The sequence below is a fragment of the Phalacrocorax carbo genome, chromosome 6 (assembly GCF_963921805.1).
Source record: "Phalacrocorax carbo chromosome 6, bPhaCar2.1, whole genome shotgun sequence".
NCBI lineage: Eukaryota > Metazoa > Chordata > Aves > Suliformes > Phalacrocoracidae > Phalacrocorax > Phalacrocorax carbo.
Genome location: NC_087518.1, coordinates 27886723 through 27911511, shown reverse-complemented (window position 1 = coordinate 27911511; position 24789 = coordinate 27886723). Strand labels below are relative to the sequence as shown.

Sequence of the window (24789 nt, the reverse complement as noted above, 5' to 3'; positions counted from 1 at the left end):
TTTAATGTACTTTTTTAACCATTTGTCCAATGGTCTATAGCAAGATGGTATAGAGCAGACATTCATATTGTCAAGTTTTAGACTCCTAGCATAAATAACTCAGTTAAGAAGTTTGCATGTTAAAATACACAAGTTAGCTTCCTGCTCTGGTTTACACTATGGGGAAGCCTGTCTTTCTCCTGTTACTACAAAAAGAACACAGAGTTCCTGAATGTTTAAAATTTGAAATAATTTTCTTCTTCTCTCTTTAATTATTTTAAATATGTTGAGTGTTAAACTTCATCTATTGTGCTGTGTATTTAAACTGTAATTTCTGTGTACCTTGAAGAGAAATCTGTAATGGCAGTTTTAAGTTCATTCCAGCACAGCATGTGTTCAGGAACTGGTCCCTTCTACAGCACTGGTAAGGGAAAACTGATTATTTTCATTCATAGTAATTGTCAAGAGCTTTTGTGGACTGTGCCAGTAGGTAAGAACTAGTGAGATTCCAAAGGTACCTACCAGGGTGCCTTCACTTGCCAAATGTTAATCTTCAAAGGAATCTCTCTTCTATGAATCTTTCAGTGATCATTCAAAACATCTGCAGGGCAGCTTTCTGCTGCAAAGAGGACTGCATACTCCTTATGTCAGACTGCAGAACTGATCTCTGAAAGTAAGTTAGTCTTAACAGCCACTATTATTTAAAAAGTATTGTGTACCTGATTTTGAGATAGTAATATGAAGAAGCAACAAAATGTTTCAGATATCTTCTAGGGAGACCGTATAAGCTATAGTCTATGCAAGACAAGTTTTCTCTTCTTCAGCTATATCATCATCTTAAGGGAAATGTCATGCTGTTAAAGTGTTCTTAAGAGCTGTGTTTGTTACAGTAGAGTATATAAAAACCGTGAATATGATCAGCTATAAGGAAGCACACTAATTATTACAGAATCCCTTCTCAGGTTTTTCAGGTGGGTTATTATTGTCATCAAAACTACTTCCACTTTCAAACAGCAATATTATTTTTGACTGGATGAAGGGTCTAGATAATCAGCACAGAGGAAACTTTAAAAGAAACTCCAGAAATCCTCTTCTGTATTTTCACAGCAGCCACTATACAAGATTCCTACCCTAGTATGAGGGTTTAGATTTCACCATGGTTGAAATATGTAATAATAATGACAATATAAGGCTTTTAGCAATCGATGTTGGCAATATATGCTAGATCAGGCAGAAACATCAAATAGGAAAACAGTATTCTGATTAATACTATAATGAAAAAGAGAAAGATAATTTCATAAACTACTGAGATGTCGTGCAATTTGCAGAAATTAACTGGAATTTTTATTTCACTTGTAAGCGCCTGAGAATAACAAAGACCTTGAAGATGGAAAAGGCCATTAGGCTGAGAATGAAGGGCAAACCTGTCAGGGAGGGATGTTTTGTTCTGATGACTGCTCTGTTCAGAGGGTTTTTTCTCTTTTCTCCAATTAATGGAAGAAATATGACTGCTGCATTGAGAGGCTACTGTCAGGGACCTGAGAGCACTAATAAGCCTCATCAGCCCTGATCAGCCCCACTTGTGCCTCACAAAACCCACCCCTGGGCCCAAGACCACATGCCAGCCTCTCTGGACTGTCCAAAAGTGTTATTGATCTCCAGCCCTGCCACCGCCCTGCCCTGCCTGTCCATGGACCTGCTGAACCAGGTCCCAACCACAGGTTGACGTCCTGCTATGGCCCTGGCCAGCTGTCCTGAGTCTGTGTCTGACCCTTGCACTCCTCACTGGGTCGGATCCTGGCCACCATCCACAGGCTGACATCCCAGCCTTTCCTCAGCTCATCCCCATTCATAAGCACCAATGGGATCTGAACGTAAAGGCCCATTAAAATAAACGTTGACAGGCATATTCCATATTTAGAAACAGTAACCAAATGCTTAATTTGCAGTTATTCCCACAGCCTAGATGGAAAACAGTCTGTATGTCCATCTGTGCACTCCTCCAAGCAGCTGTGAGCATGCAACACACAAATTCTTCAAAGGTTATAGTTTTTAGTCTCAGCACCTAATTAAAGTATGTTCAGCATGTTTGATATGAAAGCCCATCACTATTTTATGTAGCCAGCTTTTCCTCTGTGTTGCTCTTATCTCTCTCTTTACAAATGTATTTGTTTTTCATTGTACATTTTTAAAATAGAGTTACTACCTTGCAAGTACTTAAAAAAATTATCTTGCTAATGACATGACTATAATACAATTCCTTTGGTTATTGCATACTAACTGCAACATGCAGTTCAGCAGCATTTAACTCAGTAATATGTTATATCTCCTGCTACATGTTAGTGAATGTCATTAAAATGTGTACACCCCTAATCATTCACTGAGACAATTGTTTTGCACACATGTACACAGGGAACATCTATTCAAGATATGAAAACAGTTTCTTTTAGCTATGTGTTTACAGAAACAGTGGGGGAATCAAAGGTCACGTAAACTGTTACGTAAAATGCTATCTGCAGTATGCATCAGCAAGTTAAAAAGAAAAGGTTTGATTAAGAGTTCCATTAAATATTTATATTAACTGTAAACATTCTCACCTAGGAAAATCCTTTGCATTCCTAATTTACATTGAATTAAATAAGAAAAACTTAGATAGGTATTTCTAAAATACATTTGCAATAATATACATGCCAAAAATTAGTATTATAATATAACATAATGTATTGTGTTATAGATTTATTGCATATTAGATATTGTTAAATATTATAAAAGGAAAAAATTAAGAGAAAATGTATTTAGCATCCTGTCCTATAATAGAGAAAACTTCTGAAGGACTCCCTGTAGAGGAATTCCTCTAAGTTTCATTCTTCCACATTTCATAAAAATTATGCAAGGCAAAACAGAGTAAAAAGCATCAAACTTCATTTTAAGAGCTTAAATGATAATCAGCTGGAAAGTTTACGTTCTAGTGTTAGAATTCAGTCGCATATTTTCAGTAATCTTAATGTGTTAATTTTTACGTTTCCAGGTTCCTAATTTGTTGGTCCATCTACACATAAGCACTACACAGAATTCATTTCCCTAGAAATCCCTTCCAAATTCAGTATGTTACCTGCTTTTTCAAATGTCATGTGTTGGCTTTTTTGATTTAAAACTTGTAACAGCAAAGTCAAATATCCTATTATGCATCACTTTCAGAAGTGATAGACATTAGCAGCCCATTAAAACAAGTGAGTTAAATAGAGATATGTTTTTTAATTTATAACATGCTTACAAGTAGTGCCAAGTCACAAAAAAATTGTCTTGTTTTTATGAGGTCTGTCCTTTCTGCTTTATCCTCTCTTTTCAAACACAGAATCATTTCAAGAAATATCAGAGGACTTTTTTAAAGACACTTGCCCGGCTTTTTATGATACCCTTCATTGACTGCTCTGATGAGTTATTAATGAACTTCCTTAGACACAGGGGACAATGTGGCAAAACCCTATAATTTATTGTCATTATGAACCATTATTTCTGAGATAAGAAAAAATGGGAATTATTAGAATAGTGCTAAAAAATTCTATTTGTAAGGAGAAAATAAATAAATAATCAAATAAATAACCAGGGAAAAAAACCTAACTTATAAGCCAGGGAAGAATTAAAAATATCAAAACCTCTCAATATTTCACTTTTCCTTCATAAACTTAAAAGAGTAAGAAAATTATTGCTACAGCAATATCGGCACCTCCTCATTCTCTCTATATTGTTATCAAAGAAGCAAGTAGAGGACCAAAGACACTGATAATGGCAACGCTCATACGAGAAGTGAACATATGGCAAGGGCAGAATGTGCCATATATCAGTTTTTCTTTGCCTTCTTTTGTATTTAAAATAAGAAAATAAGGTAACCAGTTTTTCTCACTTATGTTACACTAACATATTGCTCTCCTCCCACTCCCCAAAATTGTCAGCAGTCTATGGTTTTTCAGCTGCTGCTGTACACAACTGTACTACAAAAAGGAGAGGATAAAATTATCAAACCTGCTAAGCTATTCCAATTTTTGTAGTCTTTTGCATTTAGTGAGACCGACACTTCATGAGAAAAGGAATTGTATTGACAATGAGCAGACAGGCAGCAGCAAATAAGCAAACATGTAAGACCCCCTGTTACTCTTATCTACTTTTTTCATGTGTGATGACTTTGAAGGATTCCCCAACTTCTCTATGGGCTTGAGAAACTGACATGATACAGTTACCTTGACACAGAATTTATCTCCTTGAGGTTTCTTGGGTCAGCCTTAAGTGCTTATATGTCTAAAACCTACAGACAGTTCCATTCTGTTGCCCAGAACACCTGATTTACCAAGGTCTAAATACCAACAGTACCATCAGTGGTGCTAGTAGTAATATTTAAAGTTAAGCAAGTTTGATTGTCCTCCTGAGTTGAGGCCAAAGATGTAGTGTCAGCAAGAGAAATCTTAGTCAGGAGTCTTACAGAAACAACTTCCATGAAGATCAGATCTCAAAATATCCTCTTCAAATCAATTTTGTGGAATTATTCTAGTTCACAGAAATAATCAGTAGATTTTTTTTTTAATAATACCATATATATATAAAAAACAATATCTATATAATCTTCTTCTAAATTAAATAAGTCTTTTCTACTAAAGATCATGAGCGTCTGTTGGAAAATTACTAGTAAATTCAATTTCTCATCTGTGTATGCCAGTTAAATTGAAATAGAAGGAAACAGATCTACTAAAGTTACAGTTGCAGAAGCAACTATACTGCAAATGAGGATGCTTGGAAGTGATGGTTGCAATACTGTTTCTAAAGTTTTAAATTTTACCTCTCTAGTTTATATCATGTTTCAATGAACTGAGGATTATTTTCTTTAAAGTTGATGTGCGTGAATCCAGTTATACTGATAGTCATTATCAAGTCAAATGAGATGTTACAAACAACCTCAAGGGCAGCTTGAGCTCCCTGAAGGGAGAACTAGGAAAAAAAAAATCTAATTAATGGAATTTTTTAAATATCTGCAATGTTTGGGTAACTATTTGAAAAATAGTCTACACTAGTAGATTAGACAAGTTCAGGGAAATTTGCTGGATTTGCTTGCATGCTTGGTAGTAGAACTCCATGCTGTAAAATAAGTTGAATTTGTCTTAACTGAGTAAGGATCCTTTGTGTATGCTAACTCACAGTGGTCAGGATTTCTTTGTGCTACTGCTATGAGGTCCATACCACATTGGTAACAAGCAGTTCTACCAGTGTAACATCATTAAGGATTTAGTTCTTATGCCAAGAAATGTCTTCTGGAAATGTTTAAATTTTTTGGTATAAATGTCTCTATGGGATTATCATGTCCCCATAGCAAAAGAGAACAATGATATGTTTACATGTGGCTGTGCTGTCTTAAGAACTAAACCAAAATGTCAATGTTCTGGAAATCTTCTATGAACATACAACCACAGAATCACAGAATCATTTAGGTTGGAAAAGGCTTTTAAGATCATCGAGTCCAACTGTAAAACTAACACTGACAAATCTACTACTAAACTGTATTCCGAAATGTCATGTCTACACATCTTTTAAATACCTCCAGGGATGGTGAGTCCACCACCTCTCTGGGCAGCCTCTTCCAATGCTTGACCACTCTTTCAGTGAAGAAATTTTTCCTAATATCCAATCTCAACCTTCCCTGATGCAGCCTGAAGCTGTTTCCTCTCATCCTGTCACTTGTTACTTGGGAGAAGAGACCAACACCCACCTCACTACAACCCCCTTTCAGGTAGTTGTAGAGGGCGATAAGGTCTCCCCTCAGCCTCCTTTTCTCCAGGCTAAACAACCCCAGCTCCCTCAGCTGCTCCTCACAAGACTTGTTTTCTAGACCCTTCCCCAGCTTCGTTGCCCTTCTCTGGACACGTTCCAGCACACTCCGAACTGCTGCTTTTAATCAAAAAACACACAGACATAAAGGGAAGGTCATGACCAGATTTGTTTTAAATCAAAGGAAATCATTATAGAAGAAGCCTTTCTAAAGACATCAATCGCTTTATGAATCAAGAACAAAGAAAAAGCATGAAATACAGAAAGAAATGGTTTGAGCATCTTTGGCAAGTTTGGAAAATGTTGTAAGACTTTACATAGTACAGTTACTACTGATACACAAGCCATGAAGTGAAAGGTGACCCATCCCCAGCTTCCAGCAGAAACCACAACCCCTCCCAGCAGCCTCAGGGGCTAATTCCCAGAAGTCTCTCCACTCTTCCAGTCATGTGGTCAGTTGCGATTGGCTGCAGGACCCACTGCACCCACTAGTTTACCCAAAAGTACGTCAGGCCCTTCTCCTACATACTCCTACTCCTACAGAGGATGCCTTTTTGTTTTGTTCATCATTTTATAGCAGGGAGCTGCCATTTTGTTGAACGTGATACTGCTCTGTGACAGGATGATGGCCATTTCTTGATATCATCAAAAGCACACATATTCTCAGGCAGCCCTTTGACTGGCTGCCAACCTCCTTCAGACCTGGAAGGACTAAGCTATAAAATATATACATTTATATACAAACCGTACATAAATAGGTTTTTATATGTAGATAAATTTATTTATACACATAGATTTATATACAGTATGTGCTTATATAGAAATAAAGGAGTGTACCAATATGTATAAATATATATTTAAAATATATTTAAATATAATGCATTTAAGATTTAATATTGACTATAAATATATAATATGTAATATATAATATATAATATATATTTCATTTATATATAGATACACTATTTTATAAACTTATTTAAATATTAATATGCATGTATGTGTATATTTTATATGTACTTTTATAGAGCTATAGAAATGAAATACATATACCATAAGAGCATAGGTATAAAATGGATAAAACATTATTTAATAAGAACTAATGGAATAATTAAAATTTAAAAGTGAACAAAAATGTGAAAAAAATGTAAACAAAATGTTTAAATGTAAAAAAAAAATAAAGGTTTGGGTCAGAATCCTCCAGTTTACCAGACTGCAGAACAAAACAAAATGGCACCGTCCTGGATTACAAGCAGAAATTAAAATTAATGACTAGGGAAGAAATCAGGCAATGAGTGTGATGATGATGGCAAAGAAGATGTGAACATGAAAGTATAAATAATTGTGTGCTTTTATACTTACAGTCCCTAATAGGCTCAGTCAAGGTAGTAGTTATAGGGCAAAACCTATGAGGCAGATGAGAAGTTAATTGGTGAGGTCAGAAAAGACCAAGACCTACAGCCAATCCACAGTCTGTGAGAAGCAGAGCCTTATCTTCCACTTGATTATGGTGATGGAAGTATGCCTCAATATTGCAGACCTGCTGATGGGGAAAAGCACATACTCTCTGGTTTTTGAGCATCTTACAAATTCTTCCCAGCTTCCCCTTGTCTCATGTGTGATATTAGAGGAGTTAGAGGGAATGAGTGAGTTTCCTGTGTCACTGCAAAGGAAGAGAAATGGAGTGTTAGTAAAGAAGACCAGAATCCTTAAAGCTTCCTTCCTCCCTCCAGTAAATACACAGTTCGGACAGAAGAAAATCCATTATTCCTGTTTCTTAGATAGAGAACTAAAGCATGAAGGGGCTAAGTGATTTGATTCAGATAGATTATGAATATGATTATAGAAGAGATGGGAAGTGAGATCTAGGACTGTGCCTGGTTTTGTTTGGGTTTGGGGTTTTTTCCCCTTTTCCTGTCAATGGAAAATCTTATCCTATTTTTGTATGTATTCCCTTCCTGCTTATTATTTTATCTTTATAGTGCAAAGTTCTTAAGATATGGGGGATTTAAAACTTCCATGCTGCTTTGCACAGCACTGCTTTGGTCTAGCAGCATTGCTTTGGTCTTTTAGAAGCACATGTCCAGATGGTATAGAATAAATCATAAGTAACTAAAATACAATAAAAAAATCAATAGATAGCCTAACTAAAGTAACAAATTGCTGTCCAACCAGCTTCTGTAAAACTGCAAACCTTCCCACTGGGACAAATCTTCAGGATCTAAAAAAAAAATGTCTTATAGCTTAAAGAGTTGTGGAATCCTGCTGATGATATGTGTTCAGCATTCATTTAAAAAGTAAGCCAAACTACATCATAAATTTTTCAAGGAGACAATGGAGACATGGAATTTGTGATCATTGACTCTTGCTGAAGGCTGATCCTGTAGATGTGTATTTGTCATTTCAATTGCACAAAGTCATTTTTTTGGTTTTTCATGGCTGACTGAAGGGTTAGAGTGCCAGTGAAAACATCACATTGAAATAGCATGTCAGAAATATTGCACAAGGCACTGGGAGCTGCTTTAAGAGACCTTGTAAAATATTGCTCCTTCTTACACCAAACATAGGGGTAAGAGTATTTCTAATTTGCCTTTTAAGTCAATTGGCACTTTGTCTGAACTGGAACGATAGGGTTAGGCTGTAAGGGAATTTCAGTTTCTGCCAGTACATGTGAAGACGTTCTTTAAAGGCAGTGAGCTACTTGCATTGGCTTTTACTAAACAATAAATAAATTGGCTATTTTAATGTTCCTTGAATAGTATAAAAGCATTGAATCTCTCCTTTAGCCGTTCCACTGAAAAACATTTAATTCTTGTCCTCTGTTGAATTTATCTAAAGAAGGGTTATTAATTTTCTTTTCAGTTACTCTTTGCTTAGGGAATATTCCTCAGTGCTTTTCTGGCTTGAGCTATGCTTGAAGGTTTTGCCAGTATAAGTATGTCAAACAAGAGTGTGAAAAATCATTTCCCTGTCAATCGCATCTTTGCTAGAAAAAACCAGCATGAGTAAAGAACGTGACTGAAAAAAGAGTGAATTTTTAGCAGTTAACCAAATTTGTACAGGGAGCTAGAATAAGCTATGCTAACAAATATATTCCTTTGATGATCAGGTTTGTTGTTATGTCAGTTAACAATCACTCTCTAATAAAAGTAAAGTACTGTTTCTGCTCTTCCCAGGTCTCCTAACCAGTTGTCTGCCTGTTGTTTTGTTTTGTTACTTTGTTGTAATAAATTCAACCTGATATGGTTTTTCACTCTGTTTACAAGAGAAAGTAGGCATTTTTGAAGGTTGCTCTTGGATTTCCTGTCGAGTTCCCTATACCTTTTCTGCTATTAGCTATAGACTTGATTTGTTACACTTCAGTTGCCTGGAAAAATGAGGTATGGATTTCTGGCAGTCTCCCCTGGGCCTGAAGCACCTTGCCAAATACCTGTTGAATCAGTTATGATGTAGATGATACTCAGACAAAAGTAAGCAGTATGACATGGGAGGCGCTATTCAAGGCCAAATATAAGCACTGGAACTAGTGGGAAGCATGTGCGTACTACATGAGACCAGGATGACGTTCTGACTCAGAGTGTCATAAATGAGATGCCTGAAATGGAAGAAAAATGTTCCTTCACAGAAGTGATATGAAGCCAAAGTACAAGTGTGTTGATGTTAAGATGTGGTAGATATGTCTGAGATGTGGTAAGATGTTGAGACACTGCATTCGAGTCCACATACATTTTCAAAGTTCTGAATCGAGGACTAAATTAAGGCAGCAGGGCGAGGCAACAGTGATGTTGATAATAGTGATTAAAGCACATATATGCAGCATCCAAAAGGAGACAAGTTCTGTATTGATGGAACCCAGAAATGGCTCCTACTGCAACCATCATGGATTATTGGATGTCTTTTTTCTTAAAATGAGTTTAATAAAGTCAGAGACTTTATACAGTGGTACTATCTTAGTTTATATGTGTTCCATTTGACGAAAATTTCACTGAACATTGTTTATGGTGAGAGATCAATATTTGCCTGGTACTGCATTAGAAAATGCAGTTGTCCATATGTATTAGGTAAAGTGCTAACATTGTTGAACAATGCCCCAGGCAAGCAAATATTCTATATTATTTTTTTCCTGTAACAGAAATTTTATTTCGAATTTGTTCAGTATGGATTTGGTAAAGATTCTGATTTTGAGAAAAGCAGACTGGTACTACAATAAGAGAAACAGAGAAACACAAACTAAAGTACTAAAAAGCCAGGTAACCACAAGTTCCTCTTTTGCAGAAGTATGAAATCAGGAATGGAACTCAAATGCTTAACTTCAAAAACATCCTGTAATTTTAAACATCTTTCTTTGTGGGCCATTTTGCATAAAGTCTGTATAACCCTTGCATACAAGTATTAAATATTATAAGAGCAACTGAAAGTGTTATTCCTATTAAAAAAAAAGTAATTTCTCCGCTAAAAAGGATAGAAGCTCTGTGTTAAATGGAAAATAAGCAGGAGCATCTAAATTACGCAAAAAACTTAATTCCCCAACAGAACTAGAGCACTATGTCCAACCAAGAAGTATGTGGACCCTCAAGGAGAATACAGAATCTAAGTTTTCTAGTCTTTGGACAGTATTAGGACAAGTGTTGTCCTCTTATTTCTAATGTACCCAGTGAGACTGAAGTGGTAGCCTTGAGCATAGGAATGGTTTATTTCTGGATTCTAATGCGTCTTAACTTCAACTGTTTCATCCTTGCCAGCAAGCAGAAAGGTTTGGTCTGTAGGTCTTCCCACTTTCCTTCCTGTAACCTGTTTGCACAGTGACTCAAGTTAAAATGATAGGGCATCTACTCAGTCCACAAGACAACCAATCCTAATCAGTGTCATGGTGGTTCTACACTACTATAGCACAAACTTTTCCCAGGAGACATAGCTGAATGAAAAAAATGTAAGAATTTGCCCATTTATAATTTATTAACTACTGCATCTATTGTTCCTCTCATTACCTAAGATAAACTAATATGAAATTAAAAGGTAATACACGTATGCTTTACGGCTTTAACCTCTGAGCACTAGGGACCCTTGTTGTGTTCATACATACAGACCTTGTAGGTGCCTAGATGTCACCATAATGCTATGGTATAAGCATTAGTGTAGGAATTTTTTTTTTTGCTTTTTCATTTAGAATTTTATTGAAACACATTAATAGCGAGCCTGTCAAAGCTGAAGAAAACAAAACAAAACTAAATAAAAAACCCCTCTGCTTCTACTTATTAGAGGGGAAAAATGGTAGGTTGTGTTTTGTTTTTTTTAAAATGAGAGACATCTAAAAGAAAGCTTCATATTTTGTTCTTCTGGGTTTTTATTCTTTCTCATTTAAATCCTCATATGCTTTCCAGTAGGGATCAAGAGGTGAAGGTAGAGAAGCGTTATCAAATCTTAAATTAGTGTTGTTGTTTCTTCTCTCAGGAGATGTAACTTTTGACTGTATTGTCCCTTTGCATGTAGGTGTTTATGACTTCCCTTGTCCATTAAATATTACAATCTGTTGGCCAACCTTAAGTAGTTTTTGGCAGAAAGAGTGGAGTATTAAATTCTTGCTAAAATAGATGGCAAGACAGAAGACAGAAAATTAAGTATTAATGTATTAAGTATTAATGCCTTATTGAAGAAGACCACTGTATTAGATACCAAAGAATCCATATAAAATAATTATATGAAGAATTTTCATCCTAATAAGTTTCACTCCAAGGTTACACCATCAGTCGATACTGGGAAATCTAATCATACAAAAAAAAGCCAGAATAAACGAAAACTTTGCTAATTGTAATATGAGACAACCACATGTATTATAGCTGAAATGAGAATAACGGTTTTACTTTAAAATATTCTTTTTAATAAAAAATCTGAAATAAAAAACAATTTTATTTTTAAATGTGTCAAAACGAAATCCTGCTAAAGGAATACATGCTAATGTTAGAACTTTAAAGTTATAAATTAATAAGAACCTAACCAAATTACACACTTATCTTTATTTTTCCAGACTATTTTCTCTTAGTTAGAATAACTTCTTTTTTTAAAATAACCTATGTTCTGTATTCTCTGAATTGATTGCTTAAAGAAATCATGTGCTGATATGTCTATGTACATTATATTGTACACATATATACATGTGACATGACATATGACATGAATATACAGTCAAAATAAAATTACTAAAAATTCCATTCACAAAGATTAGTGTGAGTGATCCTAAGAATAGAGACTAGAACTCTTTCCTAGAAATAAAGGCACCCGTCTGCCAACCAGACAGGGAGTCACAAGAGTTTTGCTCCCTTCCAGGAGCTAAGATCTGAGACATCACTGAGAGCATGCCACAACTTGTCAAGTGCACTGATTATTATCCTCTGCTACTTTTCCGTGTGGGCACAAATGATGCTGCAAGCCAGAGTCTGGGTAGAACTAAGCAAGACTATAAAGCTCTGGGAAAGCAAGTGAAAAATATTGGTGCCCAACTTATCTTCTCCTCCATACTATGTGTTGCAGAAAAATGGGTGACCAGAAATAGGCAAATAATGCAAACCAACTCCTGGTTACATGGCTGGTATCAGCATGAGGGTTTTGGCTTTTATGACAATGCAACGTTCTTCAACAACCATAGGCTGCTAGGGAGGGATGGACTCCACCTGTTGGGAAGGGGCAAGGGAATATTTGGCAGCAGGCTGGCAAACTTGGTGAGGAGGGCTTTAAACTGAGGAACGTAGGGGGAAGGGGCCAAAGTGACAATGCTAATGCCATCATGTACAATGGGGAAATAAGACAGGACAACCTGAGCAGTGATAAAGGTGCCATAGCGGCCTCATGCAATGGCAACCAGGAGACCATCCACCTCAAAGGTGCGCATGGCTATAGTGGGTCCTCGTACACACTGCTGGGGAAACTACGTGCTCAAGTACCTTTCTGAAATGGCTGTACACCAATGCACGCAACATGAGGAATAAACCAGAGGAACTAGAGGTCTGTGTGTGGTCACAGGGCCATGATCTCATTGCAATCACAGAGACATGGTGGGATAGCTCACACAACTAGAATGGGGTCGTGAATGGCTACAGGCTTTTCAGGAAAGGCAGACCAGCAAGGCGAGGTGGGGGAGTTGCTCTTTATGTGAGGGAGCAACTGGAATGCTTCGAGCTCTGCCTTGCAGTGGAAGGAGAAAAAGCTGAGAGCTGGTGGGTAAAAACTGAGGGACAGCCAAAAATGGGTGACACTGTTGTGGGTGTTTGCTACAGGCCACCTGATCAAGAAGAGGAAGTCAATGAGGCCTTCTACAGACAGCTGGAAGTAGCCCCGCAATTGCAGGCCCTGGTCCTCAATGGTGGGCTTCAACCACCCTGATATTTGCTGGAAAAGCAACACGGTGAGCCATGCATGATCCAGAAGGTTCCTGCAGAGCATCAAGGAAAACTTTTTGATGCAAGTGGTGGGGGAGCCAATGAGGCGAGGTGTGCCGTTTGACCTTATCCTAACAAACAAGGAAGGGCTGGTTGAGGCTGTGAGAGTTAGGGGTAGCCTTGGTTGTAGTGACCATGAGGTGGCCAAGTTTAGGATACTGTGAGGTAGAAGCAGAGCTATAAGTCAGGTTACAACCCTGGACTGCAAGAGAGCCAACTTTGGCTTCTTCAAAGACCTGCTGGGAGGAATCCCATGGGCTAGGGCTCTGGAAGGCAGTGGGGTCCGAGAGAGATGGATGGTATTCAAGGACCACTTGCTCCAAGCTCAAGACCGTGCATCCCCAGGAGGAAGATGTCAGGCAGAGGAGCCAGGAGACCCACATAGATGAGCAAAGAGCTTCTGGAGAAACTCAAATGGAAGAGGGAGGTTCACAGTATGTGGAGAAAGGGACTGCCACTTGGGAGGGACATAGGAATGTTTTCAGGGTACGCAGAGAGATGACGAGGAAGGCCAAGGCCCACTTGGAATTATATCTGGCAAGTGATATCTGTCATGGTTTTAGCTGAGACAGAGTTAATTTTCTTCACTGCAACTGGCATAGCGCTATGCTTTGGACTTAGCATGAAAACAATATTGAGATAACACACAGATGTTTTGGCTCTTGCTGGGTAGTGCTTGTACTAGTCAAGGACTTTTCTAGCTTCCCATGCTCTGCTGGGTGCACAAGAAGCCAGGAGGGGAGGGGGCACAGCTAAGAGAGCGGATTCAAACTGCCCAAAGGGGTATTCCATATTATGTAACGTCATGCCCAGTAGGTTACCTGGGAGGGGCTGGCCAGGGGAGGGAAGCATCAACTGCAGCTCGGGGACAGGCAGTGTCAGTCAGCGGGTGGTGAGTGGTTGTATAATTTGTTTTTCTGGTTTTTTTTACATTTCCATTTTATTATATTATCATTATTGTCATTATTATAATAATCATTATTATTATAATGATAATTTTATTGTAATTATTAAACTGCGCTTATCTCAACCCACGAGTTCTTCTGCTCTTCCGATTCTCTCCCCCATCCCATGGGGTTGGGGGAGTGAGCAAGAGGCTGCGTGGTGTTTAGTTGCCAGCTGAGGCTGAACTGTGACAATGTCAAAGATAACAAGAAGAACTTCTTTAAATATGTCAGCAGTACAAGGAAGGCTGTGGATGCAGTGGGCCCACTGCTGAACAAGGAAGGGGCCCTGGTGACACAGGATGCAGAGAAGGCAGAGTTATTGAATGCCTTCTTTGCCTTGGTCTTTACTGCTAAGGCTGGGCCTCAGGCATCTCAGCACCCAGAGGAGAAAGGACAAATCTGGAGAAAGGAAGACTTGCCATCAGTTGAGGAGGATTGGGTCAGAGATTATTTAGGCAAACTGGATCCTCACAAATTCATGGGCCCGATGGGATGCACCCATGAGTGCTGAGGGAGGTGGTGGATGTTCTTGTCAAGCCACTCTCCATCATCTTTGAAAGGTCATGGAAGGCAGGAGAGGTGCGTGAGGACTGGAGGAAAGCAAATGTCACCCTAATCTTCAGAAAGGGCAAGAAGGAGGGCCTGGGAAACTATAGGCCAATCAACCTCACCTCCATCCCCAGAAAGGTGATGGAACAGTTCATTCTGGAGGTCATCTCCAGGCATGTAGAGGACAAGAAGGTTATCAGAAATAGTCAACATGGATTCACCAAGGGAAGATCATGCTTGACCAACCTGATAGCCTTCTACGATGGTGTGACTGGCTGGGTTGATGAAGGGAGAGCAGTGGATGTTGTCTGTCTTGACCTCAGTAAGGCATTTGACACCATCTTCCATAACATCCTCACAGGCAAGTTAAGGAAGTGTGCTTTGGATGAGTGGACAGTGATGTGGATAGAGACGTGGCTCAACAACAGAACTCAGAGGGTTGTGATCAATGGGGCAGAGCCTGGTTGGAGGCCTGTCCCTAGTGGTGTCCCCCAGCGGTCTGTACTGGGTCCAGTCCAGTTCAACATATTCGTCAGTTCCCTGGATAATGGGATAGAGTGTAACCTCAGCAAGTTTGCTGATGATACCAAGCTGGGAGGAGTGGCTGATATGCTGGAAGGCTGTGCTGCCATCCAACGAGACCTGGACAGGCTGGAGAGCTGGGCCAAGGGGAACCTCATGAAATTCAACAAAAGCAAGTGCAAGCTCCTGCAAGGTCCTGCACCTGGGGAGGAACAGTCAGGTTGGGGATTGAACTACTGGAAAATGGCTCTGTTGAGAAGGACCTGTGAGTGCTGGTGGACAAGTTAACCATGAGCCAGCAATGTGCCCTTGTGTCAAAGGAGGCCAACGGTACCCTGGGATGCATTCAAAGGAGTGTGGCCAGTAGATCGAGAGAGGTTATCCTCCCCCTCTACTCTGCCCTAGTGAGACCACAGCTAGAGTACTGTGGCCAGTTTTGGGCCCCCCAGTTTCAGAAGGATGGGGAACTGCTCAAGCAAGTCCAGCAGAGAGCTACCAAGATGATCAGGGGACTGGAGCATCTCTCTTATGAGGAAAGGCTGAGAGACCTGGGTTTGTTCAGCCTCGAGAAGAGAAGACTGAGGAGGGATTTCATCAATACCTATAAATAACTAATGGATGGGTGTCAGGATGATGGACTAGGCTCTTTTCAGTAGTACCCAATGACAGGACAAGGGGCAATGGGCACAAGTTGGAACAGAGGATGCAATCATGGAACACACGGGAATTAATAAAAAATACTATGTCTTTGTCTTTTCAGCACACATAAGAAAATGTAGTAAGTGAATAGCTAAAATCTAAAAAAAAAATCCATAAGAAAAAATGACCAAATTGAATTCAAGTCCACTGATTTTGCCCAGTGTGTGATACAATCCCAATTAAAGTCAATGAAATTACTCCTATTGACTCTGAAATATTTTCAGTCAGGCCTAAACCATAATCCCAGTAAGTCTTGTTAATACAGAAGTGCACAATTTAATAAAGTTAAAAGGTTCTTTCTTTATCAAGAAACCTAAAAGTTACAAATGCATTTTATATACTTCAGGATATGTCTAAACCAAAGCACACAGTGGCAGCTCTGCAAGGCAATACCCTAAGGTATATTGAAAGCTACCAAAAAAAAATTCACCAGCTCCTGGAGATCACTTGTGCATAGGAATGACAGACACTTCTCAGAATGGCATTTCACTCAACTTCTCGCTGGTAATGAAATTACTTTGGATCAGATTAAAATCTTGCTAAAATGGCATTTTGAAAATGGATCTACCATGGTTAGGTACCTATGAATAAGTTGTGGTTTAAACCAGGGTATTTTTTTAGTATTCTGTAATTTAATGATTTTTTTTCATTATGTGATAAAATAGTAATGGTGCATACTATAACTTAATGGGATAGTATGATATAATGAGTCAAAATATATATTTTTTAAAATAGAAAAAAGCTGCTGTTTTGCTGAAAAAAACCATCTTTTTGTATCAAGGTTTATCTGAAATACATAATATTAAATATATCACAGTCTAATTAATTCATTCCAACACCATTATGATATTATTCTGATATGTCATTTTTACTATCTTATTACTTGCTTAACAATCATGAAAAAATATAAAGTGTATATGAAAATTCACAATATTTTTATAAATGTTTTTCTAAACCCATTACTTAAACCAGTTGAAAATGAAGTGTCAATGGTTAAAACCAACATTTTCCTGCAGTGACAAATTTGGAAATTTGATGCATAAACAAACTACACCTTCCTCTCAGTTCTGTGGAAAAGTCTTTTAATAGCTGTCATATATCTTTTCATCATATTCTTATTAGAAGAGGAGGGAGATTTGTAGAAAATATACATTATCTTTCAAGGGTATGTTTTTTTTAATTATGATTTTTCTTTTAATACAGGCATACTTAAACAGAAATATTTTGCTCAACAAACAGCCTCTCCCTCCAAAAGACAATAATTTCTTATTTCTGTAGTAAACATTGGACTGTTCACTAGTTACCAGGGAAGGTCCTGAATGAACTGGTAACCAATGACTTTTAGGGAAGTCACAACCTACTTTAATTTGACATGCAGCTTGACCAAATCTGACAGTGTGTTTTAGATGGAAATAATTCAGGAAAATTTTGAACAAACAAAGGTTTACATAATTGTGTAGTGCTACTTGTACTTCTTTTACTAACCCTATTAAAATAGCTGAATTATTTTTAGTAGTGTAGCATTGCAGACTGAGTACTTGTACTCTGTTTTTTTCATCTGAGCTATTAATAAACATATTTAATATATAGAGAGTATTTGCAGGAAAAAAAACGATTACAGATGCTATTTTGTTAAATGTTAATGATATTGTTGGATCAAATAATTTGTATGAAAAAATTAAACATTTTCTTTGCAGAGGAGGAAATCAGCTAAATGGGATAGCAGGAAGAGCTTACCTTTGTGCTGATAATGCTCTTGTAATCCCATGTTGATTCACAAAGGTTTTCTCTAGTTGATACAGGTAGTAAGCCTAAATTTTGATTAATTCAGTCACAACAATAATCATGAGTATCTAAATTATGACTGTACCTCATGTCTTTAGAAGACTTGGCAAACAGGTTCAGAAGCTACATCTTCTCCCCAAGGGAGGCTAGAGGGTTTATAATATAAAAGATGAGATTCCTGGTGTGAATAGGTTCAATCTTTTTCTATTGAAGATATGGATAATAAACCAAAAGAATGATTTATACAATACATTGAAACCATTGCTCCCTGAGGTTTCCATTCATTGTATATAGAAAGAGACTAGAGTACTGCTGAGACTGTGTGAGTTATGTTGCTCAGGAATAAAATCACTGCAGAATTTTAGAACCCTCCTTCAGGAGAAATTACATTTTAAGGTAGTGCAAAGAAATTCAACTTAGGAAGTAAAACTGAATATTCTGGTGCTTGCTAATGTGGGGTTTTTTGCATGTGTTTTTGGTCTCTTTACCACCTTCTTATAACCAGTGATATATATATATCTCATCACTAATGTTAGCCTAGAAGATGTCAGTCTTAGACATATGGAAAAATTGTAATTCTCCTGAAATTGAAGAAGAAATGCAATTCTTGAATACAATGGCTTTTTAGCTGTGTTGTTAAACACCTTTTGTAGTGTATTACAGGAATAATTGTGTAACTAAAACAGCAAAATGAGGTTTTGTCAATTATTTCTCAGTTATACAGCATTTATAAGCCAAGTAGCCAAACTGATGGTGAAGATAGGATAACTAGAAGTTTTCTTCATGTAAATTGTTCCTAAGTAAAAGTTTTTAGGGATGTGGACAACTTCTTAAAAAGATAGTGTGCTCTTTCAATAAATGTGTCTATTGTGGCTACTACAGGGAAACTACCAGCTTCCATTCAGTTTAATCTTTATCTGTATTTTTAACCTTTTCTCAAATAAGTATAAAGTAGAACAGTCAAATGTACACATCAGTCATCCCTACATAAGACTTGTCACCCACCTACTCTTTAAATATACAGGTAGTGGCATTCTTTGCAACATTTCAAAGTACTGACTTGCAATTTATACCCAATCACAGTGTTTCAGCTGAGACCTTCTCTTGACTTCCCAGTGTGTCAATGTACTACAGCATTAGACTAATAAAAACAAAAAAAGGAAAAGGTGTCTAAATCTCAGTCATCTCTATAAATTGCTCTATCAATGAGGATAGGAACTCCATATTATTCTCTATGTTGCTTAATAATAAAATAATTTCTAAAAAAATTACAACTCCAAAATTTCTTCCTTCTCCAAATCTGTGCAACTAGCATAGTCCTGGCTATACTTGAACCAGTAATGACCAAAAATAAATAAACAAAAATTTACTGCTTGCACTATGGTAGTGCCTAAGGAAAGCATTGCTCCATTTCCAGGCCAGGCCATAATACTCTAGCCTTGATTAAGGCTGAACAATAATTTTGAGAGTGCATTCTTATTTTTGGTGGGAGCTGAGCCTTCATACTGCCCATAATTTAGAGAATTCAGCAGCATAAGCAGTAGTTCCAAATCCAGAAAGCTTCAGCACACCACCTCTTTTGGAACTTGAGATAATTAAAAAATTAAATCTCCCCTTTCCCACTCTGTCCCCAGCCCTTCTGTGCTACATGACACAGCTGATGCTGACCACATGTATAATCAATAATTCCTAGAGGAACTGTGCTAGGAAAAACAAAATCTGAAACGCGGCTGAGAGAATGCAGGGATATGGGCCTATAGAAGGTGCAAATCATTTGCAGGACTAGCAATGGGAAGAAAGAGTACCTTTTTTAATGACCAGGTAAGGAAATCTCTCTTGGAATCACTGAGATCAATAAATATGAGAAAGTACTGCATTATATCTGCAGAGAAACTTTGTGTCGTAGTTTAGCCGGCAGCTCAGCCCCACACAGTTGCTCACTCACTCCCCCACCGGTAGATGGGGGAGAGAATCAGAAGGGTAACGCTCATGGGTTGGGATAAGAACAGTTTAATAATTAAAATTAAAAGAAACAACAACAGAAATGCAATGTAAAGGAGAACAACGAGAGGCGCAAAACCCCAGGGGAGGGGGGAGGGTAATTAACCACCAAAACAAACTGCACGCGACGCAGCCACTCACCACCCACCAACCCAACGCCGCACCGCCCCTAAGCCACAAAACTGTGCCCCCTCAATATACTGGTCATGGTGTCACATGGTATGGAATGAACCTGCCATTGGCCAGTTGGGGTCAGCCGCCCCCACCATGGCCCTGCCCCTCCCAGCCCCCAGCCATGTGGCAGAGCGCAGGAAGCTGGAAAGGTATCCGACCCCAACAGTGAAAAGAATTAACCCCTTCCCAGCCAAAACCAGCACACTTTGTTTTGGCTTTTGTGAGGCCTTTAAATGTTCATCTAACTTTGGTAATCAAACACTGAAGGTGCAAGTACAGTTTTTCACTAGTCATGTCAAGCTTCCTTTATGTTGTTAGGAAACATTCTTACAAACAATTTTTAATTAGAAAAAGTTCAATAATTAATTTAGTGAGAGCTACCTAGGTTATTTCTAAGTTCTGCATATTCACTCTGAAAAGAAAATTATGGTCTTTATAATAAACTTCAAAGGGAAAGGAAATTATCCACTTGTCCTCTCTATTGTGAAGAAAGTAAAAACATATGGCTTAAACCATGATCTTTTCTTGCTAGAATTTGATATTTAAAACATGTTCTGCTGGCTAATGTAAGAGTTGTGAAACACTGGAACAAACTGCAAGGGAGGGTTGTGGAGGTCCAGTTACTGAAGTTCTTTGAGAACAAAGTAGACCACCACCTGCCAGGAACTGCATTTGGACAGTTAGTGCCGCCTTGCTCTAAGAATATGGACTAAATGATGTTTCAGCCAGCCTGTTTTCTGTGATTCTATATGTGCTAGTCATTTTTTATGATACTGTACAATGCACAAAAAAATGTGCAAGCAAGGAGATAAATCTTTATGGACAAGATGGAGCAAAAAAATTTTATTTGTCCCTTGATGCATTTCATTATAATAACAATATGACCTGTTTGAAATTGCAAACTCAACTGAAGAATTAATGCCTGTTTTCTTACTGATTTTGGATAAGACTTACCCCTCACAAGACATAAGCCTCAATATTTTTGGGGGGTGGGGCACTGGTTTTGGTTTAATGTAGCATAAGGAATTGTGTATATTTAGAGCTTTTGAATGACGAAATTGTATTTAAAGCTTTCAAACCACCAAATCATTCTTTCTGACAATACAGTTTTATATCCTTTGTACTTAACTGTCAATATTATTGTTCTATCATGCATTTGCATGTATATGAAGAGATCTGATGAGATTTTCTGTTCCCATAAAGGGGAGACAACGTGGAAGCTTATTGGTTCTTGGAGGATTGAAGTAACACAAATTTTTAAGTACTGCACTGTACTATATTTATGCTTAATGTTTCCTTGGTTTTCATCCAGCCCTGTTGAAACAGTTCATTCGCTTGGGTTTTAAGGCATTATTTTTGCTTTGGTTATTGTTAAAATTTATTAGCCTTCCTTCATCAAACAGTGATAATGTTATTTGTGAGAGAATTTAGAAGCTGTTCTGGAGGAAACATTTATTGCCTTATGGGTTGCAGGCTATAGTGGATCTATATCGTATCTGAGTTTTCTATGTGTTCTTATGGCCAGATCCTGGTATCAATGGCAACATCATAAATGTGAAGAAATTATACTGGCCTTATGCTAATTCTGAGTTTGAAGCTGTTTTAGGACTGAGCTGAATACCAACCTAGGTTGTACATTCAGTTGTCATTGAGTGAGGAACACACAAACCATTTTCTTCTTCATCATTGGATGTTGAAACTTAATAACATGAGTTTCAGGTGTCGATTGATTTCATTTCCAAATCTTCTATGTGCTGCAGGTAATTTTCAATTAATTATTCATTAGATACTTTTATCAGCTCTATATACAAAAAGACACAGAGGGATAGTTGTTGAGTGACTAACATATTGGTAAGTTATAAATATATTTTTGAACACACTGTATTAAAGCTGATGTCTGCTTTCTGTTGTATTTTTTTTTCTACTGATCATTTGTAGGCTTAGGTTTGCATCCCACCTTGATTAATGGGACTAACAAAAGGAAATTATCTTCTAGATGTAGTAATGCTGCCACTCTCAAATTATTTTTCTATTTATATATAATTTTCCAAATTTTGATAAGATAAATTAAGAAAAATGCATAAGATAATCTTAGAATTACACATTCTGGGCCGTAAGTAATGAGTGATTTTTTTCTATATTTTAAATACTATTCTTTATCAATAAGAAAATATCTGATCCTGTTCCTAACCCTGCTCAGATTCCTGTTAAAGTGAGTTTGAGTTAGAGAACTTCATTTACAGAGTGTTCATAAATATCAGTACCTTGAACAGAAGTTGTTAGTATTGCACAGGGCCTTAGAAAAATATCTACTGAAGTTCCACAGATGTTTAAAAAACCCCAACCAATTACACCACACACACACACAAAAAAACCCCAGCTTTCATGAACTGTTATTTCTAGAAGGTTCTCTCTACTCTACAAGAATGTCACCACTTAAAATACAGTTACTTACTTCTGACAGAGATCCTGAGATCATCAGGTAGAAAATATGAGGACCCAGAGTTGTCCCTCTAGAAGTACATGGTCTTGAAAGGAAACCTTGGCATAGATTTGGTCCTTAATAAAGGTTTCAGTGACCATGGAAATGCGTCACACAAAATAATCCTATTAATAAATGTCTCTGTGTGTTCTGCGAGCTCCCCCCATCAGTAATTAGTATGCTGGACTTTGGTATCTTTTCCATACAGCTTTATAAGGGAAACTGATTTTAAGTAAGAATATTCTGACTACGTAAGTATTCTTACAGTTTCAAATGGTAAGATTCTATTACCTTCTGAATGCATTTTCATATCATATCGAATAATTTCCCTGCTTTTTTTCTTCTTCTTAATATAAATAGCTGAGAAGAGAATAATTTTGCACCATTTGTACTGTTATTAGGCCCCAAACAATGAGATGCTGAGAGACACTAAGGGATGCCTGTAGCACTTAAATTCTTCACGACTTCTCCAGAATTACACAGGACCATAAAGAATGAAGCTCTAAATATTTTAAGAAATGCACACTTTTCTTATGTTAATGGAAAGTTTTCATTATGAATCAATAAGAAATTACCGAGGTGGTCTTTCATTTCAGATCCGTTTGCCTCTCTTTGTGGCAGCTTTACAATGAGTTGTATTGAATTACTGAGCTCTGACAGCCAATGGAGCTAAATTGCACAGTGGTAACTTCAGTATGCTGCTTACAGGCATCATACAAGCATATTTTGCTATGTGCAAGGTGCAAAAGGTGTTGTGCTGGAACAACATGGCAGTGTTTCTGCCATTCAACCATTCATTTGAACTCCTACAGCTGTTTTGTTTCTAAGCAATGAATGAAGTAGTGAGGAGCCCTCCTTCTAGTTGGCCTAGCAGGAGAACAGAGAGACTCAAATATGTTTAACAGTACAGAAAAAAGAGTTAATCAGATACTTTCTTGGTTGTTGGCAAGTGAGAGCTCCATATTGACAAATCACAATCAAGCATCAGGCAAACAATCATTGCATTCCCATGTTCACAATGGAAGAAATTACCAAGAAATAACAGCATTATCAACAGTGCTGTTAGAAAGCTTCAGCACCGTTAAATACAGCCAGATTGTAATAGCTTAACTATTATAAAGGAGAGTGTAGGAGAGAAAGGCAGCAGGTGCCTGTGCCCTGTGTTTAGAGAAGAGAGCACAAGTCGCTCATTCTCCCTGAAGAGAATATAGAGCTCATGGGGATGAGGCTCTTGCAATCACCATCATGAACTTGCATGTGTCCAGCAGTTTTGAGCAACATTCACTCTCTCCAATTGATTTTGATGCTAATTGACCACTTCAAATATTTCAGGACCTCAAGAGGAGCTCAGCTGGAGAGGTCTCTGCAATGCCACAAATCCACTAGTCGCCAGGGTCAGTGATTACTTTTAGACTGAATTGGCAGCAAATTTGTGTGCTCCTGGTGAAAGTACAGCACAGGAACAATATTCCTTTTTGCTTTTGCACCTAGTTGCAAAAGGTAATAAAAAGGGACTGCACTTTTCTCTGGTTTTTTCCCAGAATCAAACTGGTTCATGGTGGTGTTCTTCCTACGTAATGCCTCTTGCAGAACCATAATCCAAATTAGAAAAGCAACATTTTTCTCATAGTATTTTAATAGTGCAAAATAGATCCATTACGCATGCCTCTGGACTTCCTGGAAATGAAGCAAACATTAATTAAGAAAGATTAATTGCAACATTACCTTTGGCACCATTACAGGTACTTCAGCTCTTTATTGATTTGAGTTTGGCACTGACACCTCGCTTTCCTTGCAAGTGATGATGTAGAGCCTGGTGAGGGAATAAGAAAGATTTTGTTACTACAAGAACAAGGAGTTACTGAGGTGAATGTACATAGATTCTTTTATATCTTCCCATGTAAGAGATATCTGTCAGAGTTGTTATCAGTTGCTGAGGCCGGTCAGAATGTTTTTCAGTACAAGATTCAATTTTATTGAAAATTAAATATCTCATGGAATTTTGTCTATTTTGACAGCCTTTCTTATAGAAAGTTTTATGAGGTCCTGGTAAATCCATTGGCTGAGAAGATGAAATGAAACCCAAATGTCTCTGAGCAAAATCTAGATATTTGCAAAATCATGTTTTTTTGAAAGCCTTTTAAGGTTTAACATTTTCTCCAAAGTAGAATGAAAAAAGAATCTAAAACATTACAAAATTGTAATTCTTGTATCTGTTAACCATCTGTTATTCACATAGCTGTTGAACAGGATCTTCCTGCAGTCCTTTGTTAACTGTTAGTTTTTAGATATAAAAGTAAGGATTAGTACAGACAATTTTATCTCAAACATGCAAGAAAGAAAAAAATGTCAGGAAGAAGAGAGGAGAAATAGGGCATTTCTCTAAAGGAAGAGAACAGCTGTG

At 37.6% G+C, this 24789-nt stretch overlaps 1 long non-coding RNA gene across 1 annotated transcript in view; it reads right to left on the bottom strand.

Moving 5' to 3' along the window:
* LOC135314065 (uncharacterized) overlaps positions 1-24193 on the bottom strand; it is a 32322-nt gene extending 8129 nt beyond the window's left edge. The window contains exon 1 of the long non-coding RNA XR_010373548.1: positions 24111-24193. This is a non-coding gene — a long non-coding RNA (uncharacterized LOC135314065). The remainder of the gene's footprint in view (positions 1-24110) is intronic.
* Positions 24194-24789: the final 596 nt, after the last annotated feature.